Below are 13,607 nucleotides of genomic sequence, written 5' to 3' on the forward strand. Positions count from 1 at the left end.
CACACATTTCCTCTTATGAATTCAAAATTATATTTTTGTCTTTCTCCATTTTATTCCTTTGTTTTATATTCTATACATTGTCTTCAGGACCAAATATCCTGCTGTCTTCTACTCCCTTGAACAGTTGTTAGTGCTGACTTAGTGTTTTCAGCTTTTTTTATAATTGTAATTTGCATTCCTTCTTTTATTTTAGTATTTTCAAACTCCTATATTAATCGTCATATATATATATATTTTTTTTTTTTCCTTAGAGGTTTAGTTATGTCCAAAACTCTTGCTCCCAAACGTTCTTTTGCAATTTCACAGCACAAAATTAAATGTTCCAGCTTGTCTGTGGCTCTACACCCTTCTTTCAAACAGGCAGAAAAACTGATCCCTTTGAAATATATTCTGACTTTAGAGTCTGCTTATAGCAACTTATGTGCTACATATGTCTATTCTTTCCCAAGCTCTTTATAGTACATTAATCTTTTTTTGTGTGGTACGCGGGCCTCTCACTGTTGTGGCCTCTCCCGTTGCGGAGCACAGGCTCCGGATGCGCAGGCTCAGCAACCATGGCTCTCGGGCCCAGCTGCTCTGCGGCATGTGGGATCTTCTCGGACCGGGGCATGAACCGGTGGCCCCTGCATCGGCAAGTGGACTCTCAACCACTGTGCCACCAGGGAAGCCTTCTGTTGTCTACTTTTTTTTTTTTTTTTTGCGGTACGCGGGCCTTTCACTGTTGTGGCCTCTCCCGTTGCGGAGCACAGGCTCCAGACGCGCAGGCTCAGCGGCCATGGCTCATGGGCCCAGCCGCTCCGTGGCATGTGGGATCTTCCCGGACCGGGGCACGAACCCGTGTCCCCTGCATCGGCAGGCGGACTCTCAACCACTGCGCCACCAGGGAAGCCCTGTTGTCTACTTTTAAAGTTTTGTTCCATCCCTTCCTTTCCTGGATTTTTTGTTTTGTTTTGCTTTAGATGTTGAACTAATCAAAAAGGTGATCTAATCTACTCACATTTTCCCAGTTATTTTGCAAATAAATACATTGTATTCCAGAATGGATTTGGTGTCTTCAGAAAGAAGAAATATAAAGCTATAATCTCTTTTAATAATCACACTTGATTCATTACACACATGGAGAACAGCTGTGCAAACTTCATTTACAAGTTTTTACAACCTGTGGTAGAAAGTATGAAAACTGTCTTTCTACTGCATACTATACTGGTCTTGGGACATTTGGACACTGTACTAGTAAGAACCAGAATGTATTACAACAAGAACAAAAAAGGCAGAGGGAGGAAGAGCAACCAAAGTGGCTTAATTTACTTTACATTCCCTTCATAAGGTTGGCTCACAAATCCTTGACTGAACAGTATATTTCAATGTTTTCTTCATTCTTGCCTGGAACTTTTCTCTGAGGTACCTTTCTGTCAAGTAATCCTCTTGACACTATTCTGGAGCATCCCCCAATCATATGTAACCAAAAACTGTTATGACCATCTTATTTTTAGAGCTATACATTACATAGTTAAACTTCACTCTATGAACTATGCTTGCATTTTGAAATGCACATTTCTTCTCTTAACCTTTTCAAACTAAAGTAAAATTAGCAGCAGAAGTGATTGTAGTAATTTGACAAAAAATATAAAAATAAGGGTAAATGATCTATTCACATCTATACCTTGTGTTTTAAATATTTTTTAAACAATTTGAAGTTTATACAGAAAATTTGCAAGTACAGTAGAAATAACTTTTCCTTTGATCCGTTTGAGAGTGAATTGCTAACTGATGCCCCATGACTTCCCAGCAGTAGTTTAGTGTATATTTCCTTCAAACAAGGACATTCGACCATAGTACAACTATCAAATTGGGAAGTTAACATAAACACCATACCACCAGCTAATCATCAGACCCCACTCAAGTTTTGCCAAATGTTTGAAAAATGTCCTGTATAGCAAAAATAATGTTTTAGATTATACCCTTTGAACTTAATTATTGTATTATTTTGTTTTTCTTCCCTTTAGAACAGTCCCACAATCTTTCTTTGACTTTCATCATCTTGACACTTTTGAATAGCACAGACCAATTATAATGTAATGTGTCCCTCAGTTTGGTTTCATTTAATGTTTCCTCATGATTTGATTCAAGTCATACACCTTTGGCAACAATATCACAGAATGGATTTTGTGTTCTTCTCATTCCATCTAGTAAGGTGGCACATAATTTCAATTTTTTTCATTACTGATGTTCATTTTGATCATGTCTTGATTAAGAAATTGTATGCCAGACTTCCCCGCTGTAAGTTTTCTATTTTTCCTCTTTGTAATTATGAAGTATTTTAATAGTTGAATCTCTGTAAATATCCCATTCTTCATCATACTTATTACTTATTCCTTTATTAATTTCTATAAGCATGGTTTCCTACTTTAGTGGGCTATAATATGCTCTATAATGACTTATTTCAATGCTGAAATTGTCCCAGATTTGGCCAGTGGGACCCGATTCAGACTGCCTACTGCGTTCTTCTGACATATCCCCATCATTCCTTGAGCACTTCCTTGTTTATTGGTTTCAGAAAATGTCCAATGCTTTTCATGTACTCTTCATGTCCCAAACCTGGAATCATAATTTTTCCAAGGTGTTCTGATTACTTTCAGTGGATAATGGTATTTAGAGACTGCTATCAAGATACTAATTCAAATAAAGTCTCAACACCTCAAGGTTTATTATAATTTTCTCCCTTTCCATATTTGTAATTCCCTTCTTCAACAGTGAGGAAATGGGCTCATTTTATCCTTAATGTGTTTACTTATACAGTTATTCCCCTGCATGTAACCAACCTGCCATTGCTACCAATGCAAATGCTAAATATTTCTAGTTAATTAATCTTTTAATCCTTCGACAGACATTTTGGCTCTTGAAGTCATTGTGAGGAGAAACTCAAGTGTCCATAGTTTTCTCATCCCTATGCTGACTTATTTTAAATAGATTCTTACACAGAAACTTTTCAAAAGTTCTTAAGATCTAAATAACCACATTTGCTCTTTCCTCCTTTGTCATATTTTGTTTATCCCTTTAAGAAAATATAATAGCATTTATAAGTCTTCTAAATTAATAGAAACTAAAGAGAACATGACAACTAAATGCAATATTTGATCGTGAATTGGAAAAATAAAATATTTTAAAGATAATATTGGAACAGTCAGTAAAAATTTTATGAACTGTAGAGTGTGTAATATCTTGTATCATGTTTAAACTTCATTAATTTTACAATTGTATAGTAGCTCTGCAAAAGAATGTCCTTTTTCTTTGAAGAAACATGTTAAAATTATTAGGAATATATAGTAATGATATCTGCAATTTACTCTCAACTCCTCAAGTAAAAACAATTATATTTATCATATATATAATACATATTCATGTATAAACATATATATTCATGTATGTATAAACACATATGAATGAGAGAAATAAATCAAGCAAAACAGTGAATCCAGTTGAAAGGCGTACAATTCTTGCAATTTTCTATAGTTTTGAAATGTTTCCAAAAATGTTGAAAGTTGCAAAAATCTTGTTCTCCCCCAAACACTGTACAAATCAGTTTTGTTTCCTCTGAATTCTTAATCGTATTCAGCTGTACAGCACAGGTACTACCTCTAACTTTTTTTCTATAGGTGATTTTCCTAGCTGTCAAGGGGGGCCTACAGTGTTTCATTCACCAGAATTTGCCTGCTTGCTTTCCCCAACCAGACTCTCTACAGCCTTCCTCAGATTTCCATTCTAACCCTTAAAAATTCTCAAAATCTGGAAATACTTCCTTGTGTCTACCCTGAATCCTATAAATTAAATCTGAAACTCCTTTCTTCTTCATTTTCTTCCTTCAATCAATATGTTTACAGGTTACTTAGAAACCTCTGAATGTTTTTACATTTTCATTGACATGAAATTACCTCTTTGCTTCTCTTTTAGAAATTGGAAATGTTTTAAGCCATGAGATACAATTTAGTAACTAAAATTGGAATTGTATAAGTATAAATATCAATAAAAATTAGAGCTGGGCTTCCCTGGTGGTGCAGTGGTTGGGAGTCCGCCTGCCGATGCAGGGGGCATGGGTTCATGCCCCGGTCCGGGAAGATCCCACATGCCGCGGAGTGGCTGGGCCTGTGAGCCATGGCTGCTGAGCCTGAGTGTCCGGAGCCTGTGCTCCGCAACGGGAGAGGACACAACAGTGAGAGACCCAGGTACCGCAGGAAAAAAAAGAAAAAAATTGAGCTAATTTTCAGAAAATAATCATTGAAAAAGCTTTTAACTTTAAAACCAAAAAATGTTAAGATTATTCATGTATAGTTGTAGGTAGGTATACATTAAAATAATTTCAAAACTTCCTTTCCTATCCCAAGTGTGACTTAAACTTCAATACTGATTTGAAAAGACATGCTTTTAAAAAAATCAGAATAAATAAGGAAAAAAGAGCAATTTTCCTATCATAGTTAATAAATGTTATACATTTTTTCTTCTAAGTCCATGTGCTATTTAAAGATATGAAGATTATTCTAGCCATCATGACAGATACTGAATGACTAACACAACTACATAGCTTTTTAGTTTAGATTTATATTTTTTAAGGAAAATGAAGCTTTTAGAAGACTCAAACTAAAAAGAAAAGGATGTATATATGTGTTGAGTGGATGGGGCTAACTTTCTAAATGCCATCTTTCAGACCTCTATACATACCTAGTTCTATTTAGCTTTTAAAACAGTTTAGATTTAATTTACTTGCTATTATCTTTCAGTACTTTTTTGTCTGTACAGTATTTTTCTGTGCTTCATTTTTCCATTTTGGTATTATTCATTTTATTTTGTACATAATTTTTATAGGTCATTCTGATTTGGAAGTAATGTTTTGCTAACATGTCAAATCACTCTGAATTCTAGTTTAGCTCTTTTAGATTTTAGCAATCCTCTAGGATATGGCATCATTCTTTGTGTAGTTTAGATATTCAGTGAGTATTTGTTAAGGACCCCAAAACTTCAGGGTGTTGTGCTGTGAGGATTATAGAACAAAGAAGATACAAAGATACAAAGAAGATAGCAGCTATTCACTCAAGGAATCTCCTGGAAAAACAACTAGGCTACACTATATAAATCAGAATTTTTAGTGTACAATTCATACATGTTCTTTAAAAAATTAATACAGAAGATAATGAAGAAAATAAAAAAACTCTCTAAGTTCTACCATTTAGAGTAATCACTGATAAAATTTTGTAGATCATGCTTCCAAATATCAATTCTCTGTCTCTATCTCTTTGTTTCCCTTTCTCTCTGTTTACATCTATCTGTATATCTCTCCTCCCTCTACACAGATTCATACAGACACACAGTTATCCAAGTACAATTTTATATAGTTTCACACTACACAAATTATTATGCATTTTGCATTTAAACACTAACTTTCTTATATATAACTTAGATATCAATAACAAATCTATTTATTTTGAAAACCTAAAGAATATATGACTATACCCAAATTCATATTATAAATCTTTTATCAATGCTTATCAATAGATACTTCTATCATTTTTGCTATTTTTTTCTGTGACAATATTCTTCATGAATAAATATTTTCACAGTTATTCAATTACCTCCCTAACATAAATTTCTTAAAGAGCTATCACTGAGTCAAATTGAACCCAATTTTAAATATAATAATATTAAAATACTTTTAGAATTGTATGTATACACTCCATACCACTTTACCAACACTGATTATTCCTAATCATTTTAGTATTTGACAATAGGTCATAGCATTTTACATTTCCACTTTTTTCACTCTCAGATGTACACAGCTCTAGCTGATTTGGTGTCACATCTACAGTTAAATCAAAAGTATAGATGAAATGTTTATGTAATTCAGTATGTGATGAATATTTAGTCCCTAACAAATATAGATTGAAAGAGTAACTGAAAATACATATTTTTCATCTGCCCTCATTTATTTGACTGTGTGCCAACCTCATTTTAATGCACACTAGATTATAAATACTTTAATTTGGCAATTTATTATATATTTGTATTTGTTGATGTAAGTGATGAATGTATCCCCAGGTCTTTAGTATATATTTAGGAATTTTATAAAATCTTTCTGAACTATTATAATTTATATAGTCATTAATGTTTACTGTGCTACACATAAGATTTTTAGTGCTTCCTTTTAAAACCCTGAGGAGACATACCATATGATTGATGTTTTTAAATACACCATAATACATTGTTCTGATTCTGTGGAGCTTGACAATTTTACTCAAGGTGGTACGTTCCAGCTACAATATCATATCTCAGTTACTGCTTATGGTAAGTCCTCCTTAATTATTCATTTTTTGCTGTTATGGTTGTGAGTAAATTTTTAGCTTCTCTTAAGCTAATAAAAAATACAATGTGTGGCATACAAAATATTTTGAATGCATTTTGGAATTAATAATTTTATGACTAATGGAAGAAAAGTGTGGGTATGGTTAAAATATTCTAGATCTTGGTGTTGAAGTGATTATTTTCTATTTCTTTAACTAACACATTATTTCTATATTTTCTTCTGACATTCTTGCTTATTCTTTTGCTGATATTTGAAATGGTTGTTAAATATACACCATAGATTTTAATGGATAATTGGCTAATAGGACTACATTTTGACAGTGAGTGTATCTATTATGAATTAACTCTTACATGAGCCTAGTCACAATTCACAGTGAATTTATGAGTTCTATTTCATACAGAAATACCAAAAAACTGTCTTGATACATTAATAAATTGTAAAGTATTTGATTGACTCACTAATACATTCTTAAAATTTAATAATTTTTTCTAGCCTTAAAATAGGTGAGTATATTAAATTGATTATTCAGAGATAGAAAGTATCTTTACCTATGGTATTATTTTATATCTTTATATGTATTCTTAAATTATACTTTCTTTTAGAAAATTTCTTATCCACAGATTTATTATTTTCTTTTTCTCTGTTTATGTCTCTTTTTCTCTCCCTCAGTGCATACACACACAAGTACACAAAATCAACATAGTTGTGGTATTTTTATAATTATTTTTAAATGAAGTCATATTAGAGGGACAGAATCTAAGCATCAAATGATATATTTTGTATTACCCATTTTGATCTCACATAAGGACATAACTGTTTTACATAGGCCATGATCAATAATGTGTGAATTAATATCCATTAAGATTTCTGAAGTTATCTATAAGGGATTGTATTTTCACAACAAGTGTAAAACTCATATTTGCTTAACTATTTACATGAATTCAAACTAAAATTGACACCAGTCTGAATAATAATTTGCCTCTTGAAATAAAAGTCCTTTTTTAGCTCAAAATTTTGAAAATTAAATTAATAAATACAAATTAGGTTTTATCTTTTCAAAATATGTCAGTGTGGTTACAATATAAAGCACAGAATAATGGTTTCTTTGGATTTCTACTATGGACCTCGAAGATTGTGTGTTCATCATGTTTTTGTTAAGGACTATATCAAAATGGAAACTGTCTTTGAAAACAATGGATATAGGGATAAAGAAAATGATCCTTGGCTTTGAAGGTCCAGAGTTCTGGATCTAGTGATATTTGACAAATTACCAGTTATATACCCTTGGAAAAGCCATTTAATCTGAGGCTAAATTGCTTCATCTGTTAAAACAGTGCAATGGATTATATTATCTCAAATATTATTATTATTATTTAACAATATTTTAAATGTAATAATATTTTATACCATTAATTTATTATCTAGCAATAATAGTATTATTTAAAAATATAATTTAAATATATTAACATTTAATAATAGTATTTAACAGTATTTTATTAAACATTAAAATAGTATTACTATTTAACAACATAGAAAGTATTTGCAATAATAAAACGATATGTATTTCAAGAAAGCATGAATTCAAAATGTGCTAGAGTTTTGTAATGAATGACTATTTTTATGGAATTTAATAGTGTAATTCAATATATCTTACACCTCCAAAATGTCATGTCATTTATTGGTTGAGATCTTGCTATAGAAATTTAAAACTGTCATTTAAAAAATGTATTATCATCACTGGATCAAAAAAATAATCACAAGGGAAAATAGAATATATTTTGAGATGAATGATAATGAAAGCACAACATAAAATTTATGACATACTGCTAAAAAATGAATAAAGGAAAATGTATACCCGTAAATATTTGCATTTAAAAAAGAAGAAATATATCTCAAATAAATGACACAAACTTCCATTTTAAGACACTGGAAGAGTAAATTATATTAATATGACCAGAAGTAAGGAAATAACAAATACAGTCTAGCCAAGAAAATTAAAAATTATTCCAGTTACTAAAATCAGGAAACAAAGAGAGGAAGTTACTACAAACCTTAAAGTCATAAAAAGTATTATGTTAGAATACTATGAAAAACTTTATGCCAATAGATTAGATAACTTAGACTGGATAGACAAATTTCTACCAAAACACAAACTACTGAAACTGTCTCAATAAGAAATTGAAAATCTAAATAGACTTGTAACAAGTGAGGAAACTGAATTAGTTATTAGAAATTTTCCTACAAAGAAAATCCCAGGCCAAAATTATTTCATAAGTGTATTTTGCCAAAGATTTAAAGGAGAACTAATATCAATTGTTGACAAAATCTGTCAAAATATAGAAGAAGAGTAAAATTTCCTCAACTCTTTCTATAAGTCTAGCATTAATCTGATATCAAAGCAAGAAAAAAGATGTCAGAAGAAAAAAAAAACTACTGACAAATATATTATGAAAATAGATGCAACAATCTTCAACAGAATGCTAGCAAAGTGGATCAGCAATATATAAAAACAATTATACACTATGACCACGTGAGATTTATCACAGAAATACAGGGTTGGTGTAACATCTGAGAATCAATTAATGTAGTACACCATAGCAGTAGTATAAAAACAAAAAAACATATGATCATCTCAATTGACGTGGAAAAAGCATTTAACAAAATACTGTAAAACTTCATAGTGAGAACACCCAAGAAATAAGAATAGAATGGAAATGTCTCAACCTGATAAAAAGCATTAATGAAAAAGGCATAGTTCACATCACACTTAATGCTGAAAGAATAAGTGCTTTTCCTTAAAGATTAAAAATAAGGCAAGGATGTCTGCTATCATCAATTTTATTCTATATTGATCTGATGATTCTATCCTGGGCAATTAGGCAAGAAATGAAATAAATAACAACCAGATTGGAAAAGAAAAGTTAAAACTGTGTCTATTTGCAGATGACATGATAGTGTATAAAAAAAAAATCCTGGGAGGACCTTCAAAATGGTGGAGGAGTAAACCATGGAGATCACCTTCCTCCCCACAAATATATCAAAAATACATCTATATGTGGAACAACACCTACAGAACACCTACTGAATGCTGGTAGAAGACCTCAGACTTCCCAAAAGGCAAGAAAATCCCCAATCACCTGGCTACGGCAAAAGAAAAAAACAGACAAAAGAATAGGAATGGAACCTGCACCCCTGGGAGGGAGCTGTAAAGAAGGAAAAGTTTCCACACACTCGGAAGCCCCTTTAATGTTGGAGACAGGTTGGGAAGCTGTGAAGCCACAGAGGAGAGCACAGCAACAGTGGTGCAGAGAGCAAAGTGGAGAGATTCCCACACAGAGGACTGGTGCTGACCAGCACTCACCAGCCAAGAGGCTTGTCTGCTCACCCACCAGGGCGAGTGGGGACTGGGGGCTGAGGCTTGGGCTTCAGAGGTCAGACCCAAGGGAGAGGACTGGGGTTGGCTGCATGAAGACAGCCTGAGGGGGGCTAGTGCACAACAACTAGCCAGGAGGGAGTCCAGGAAAAAGTCTGGACCAGCGAAGAGGCAAGAGACCATTGTTTTGGGGTGTTCAAGGAGAGGGAAGTCCTTCCCCATGTGCCCACAGAAGGCAGAGTACCACCTAAGCAAGCTCCAGAGATGGGTGTGAGCCGTGACTATCAGCTTGGACCCCAGAGATGGGCATGAATGCTAAGGCTGCTGCCACTGCTGCCAAAAATCCTGTGTGCAAGCACAGGTCACTACCCACACCCCATCTCCAACCTGGGAGCCAGTGCAGCACACCACTGCCAGGGTCCTGAGATCCAGGGACAACTTCCTCGGGAGAACACATGGAACACCTCAGGCTGTTGCAATGTCATGCTAGACTCTGATGCTGCAGGCTCACCCCACATTCCAGTTATGACTACCGTACCCCTCCCTCTCCCTGGCCTGAGAGCAAGAGAGCCATAATCAGCTGCTACTTTAATCCCATCCTGTCTGGGCAGGGAACAGATGCTTGAGGATGACCTACATGCAAAGGTGGGGACAAAACCAAGGCTGAACCCAAGAAGCTGTGTGAACAAAGAAGAGAAAGGGAAATTACTCAGTGCAGCCACATGAGCAGTGGATGAAATCCCCACAGTCATCTTGATGAACCCTGCATCTGTGGAATACCTGAATAGACAAAAAATGTTCCCAAAATTGATATGGTGGACTTTAGGAGCAAGTGTAGACATCAGGTTTGATGTCTGTGACAGATCTGTTTCTGATTTTTATTTTTATCTTAGTTTAGTTTTTAGTGCTTGTTATCATTGGTGGATTTGTTTTTTGGACTGGTTGCTCTCTTCTTTTCATAATTGTTTAAATTTTTAATTTTTAAAGTTTTATTATTTATTATATTTTATTTTATTATTTATTTTCTTCCTTTCTTTTCTTCTTTTTCTTCTAGGCCATGTGGCTGACAGCAGCTTGGTGCTCCAGCCTTCTGTCAGGCCTGAGCCTATGAGGTAGGACAGCTGAGTTCAAGACATTGGAATATGAGAGACCTCCTGGCCCCACATAACATCAGTTGGCAGAAGCTCTCCCAGAGATCTCTGTCTCAGCACAAAGACCCAGCTCCCACCCAAAGGCCAGCAAGCTCCAGTACTGGATGCCCCACACCAAACAACTAGCAATACAGGAACACAACCCCACGATTAGCAGAGAGTTGCCTAAAATCATACGAAGTTCACTGACAACCAAAAAGACACAACTGGAGGCAGCCCTGCCACAAGAGAGACAAGATACAGTCCCAAGCACAAGAAAACAGGCACCACTCCCTTCCACCATGAAGCCTACACAAACCACCAAACCAACCTTACCAACTGGGGGCAGACACCAAAAACAATGGAAACTATGAACCTGCAGCCTGTGAAAAGGAGACCACAAACACAGTAAGTTAAGCAAATGAGAAGACAGAGAAATATGCAGCAGATGAAGGAGCAAGGAAAAACCAACAAGACCAAACAAATGAAGAGGAAATAGGTAGTCTACCTGAAAAAGAATTCAGAATAATGATAGTAAAGATGATCCATAAAACATAAAACATAAAAGAAATGTTTAACATAAAAAAAATGTTTAACAAGGACCTAGAAGAACTAAAGAGGAAACAATGATGAACAACACAATACATGAAATTAAAAATTCTATAAAAGGAATCAATAGCAGAATAACTGAGGCAGAAAAACAGATAAGTGACCTGGAAGATATAATAGTGGAAATAACTGCCACAGGCACAATAAAGAAAAAAGAATGAAGAGAAATGACTACAGTCTCAGACACTTCTGGGACAATTTTAAACACACCAACATTCGAATTATAGGAGTCCCAAAAGAAGAAGAGAAATAAAAAGGGTCTGAGAAAATATTTGAAGACATTATAGCTCAAAATTTCCCTAACATGAGAAATGAAATAGTCAATCAAGTACAGGAAGCACAGAGAGTCCCATACAGGATAAATCCAAAGAGTAATACACCAAGACCCATACTAATCAAACTATCAAAAATTAAATACAAAGAAAACATATTAAAAGCAACAACGGAAAAGCAACAAATAACTTACAAGGGAATGCCATCAGATTAACAGCTTAACTTTCAGCGGGAACTCTGCAAGCCGGAAGGGAGTAGCAGGACGTATTTGAAGTGACAAAAGGGAAAAAACTACAACCAAGATTACTATATCCAGAAAGGACCTCATTCAGATTCAATTGGAGAAATTAAAACCTTTACAGAAAAACAAAAGTTAAGAGAATTCACACCACCAAACGAGCTTTACAGCCAATGCTAAAGGAACTTCTCTAGCCAGGAAACACAAGAAAAGGAAAAGACCTAAAGAAACAAACCCAAAACAGTTAAGAAAATGGTAATATGAACATACATATCGATAACTACCTTAAAAGTAAATGGATTAAATGCTCCAAACAAAACACATAGACTGGCTGAATGGATACAAAAACAAGTCCCATATATATGCTGTCTACAAGAGACCCACCTCAGACCTAGGGACACATAGAGACTGAAAATGTGGGGATAGAAAAAGATATTCCATGCAAATGGAAATCAAAAGAAAGCTGGAGTAGCAATTCTCATATCAGACAAAATAGACTGTACGATAAAGACTATTACAAGAGACAAAGAAGGACACTACATAATGATCAAGGGATAAATCCAAGAAGAAGATATAACAATTGTAAATATTTATGCACCCAACATAGGAGCACCTCAATACATAAGCCAAATGCTGACAGCCATAAAATGGGGAAATGACAGTAACACAATCATAATAGGGGACTTTAACAATCCACTTTCACCAATGGACAGATCATTCAAAATGAAAATAAATAAGGAAACACAAGCTTTAAATGACACATTAGATAAGTTGGATTTAACCAATATTTATAGGACATTCCGTTCAAAAACAACAGAATATACTTTCTCCTCAGTTGCTCATAGAACATTCTCCAGAACAGGTCATACCTTGAATCACAAATCAAACCTCGGTGAATTTAAGAAAATTAAAATCATATCAAGTATCTTTTCCAAACAAAACACAAAATGACTAGACATCAATTACAGGAAAATGAAAAAAATACCAATACATGGAGGTTAAACAATACACGACTAAATATCCAAGATATCACTGGAGAAATCAAAGATGAAATTAAAAAATATCTAGAAACAAACATCAAGGAAAACAATTTCACCCGAAACCTATGGGGTACAGCAATAGCTGTTCTAAGAGGGAAGTTTATAGCAATACATTCCTACCTCAAGAAATAAGAAAAATCTCAAGTAAAGAACACAACATTACACTTAAAGCAAAGAGAGAAATAAGAGCAAAAAAAAAAAACCAAATTAGCAGAAAGAAAGATATCATAAAGATCAGATCAGAAATAAATGAAAAAGGAATGAAGGAAACAATAGCAAAGATCAATAAAACTAAAAGTTGTTTCTTTGAGAAGATAAACAAAACTGATAAACCATTAGCCAGAAACATGAAGAAAAAAAGGGAGAAGACTCAAATCAACAGAAATTGAAATGACAAAGGACAGTAAGAAATGACACTGCAGAAATACAACAAAATACAAAGGATTATGAGAGATTACTACAGGCAACTCTATGCCAATGAAATGGATAACCTAGAAGAAATTGACAAATTCTTAGAAAACAACAACCTTCCAAGACTGAACCAGGAAGAAATAGAAAATATGAACAGACCAATCACAAGTACTGAAACTGA

This window comes from Delphinus delphis, chromosome X (genome assembly GCF_949987515.2).
Source record: "Delphinus delphis chromosome X, mDelDel1.2, whole genome shotgun sequence".
NCBI classification, from domain to species: Eukaryota; Metazoa; Chordata; class Mammalia; order Artiodactyla; family Delphinidae; genus Delphinus; species Delphinus delphis.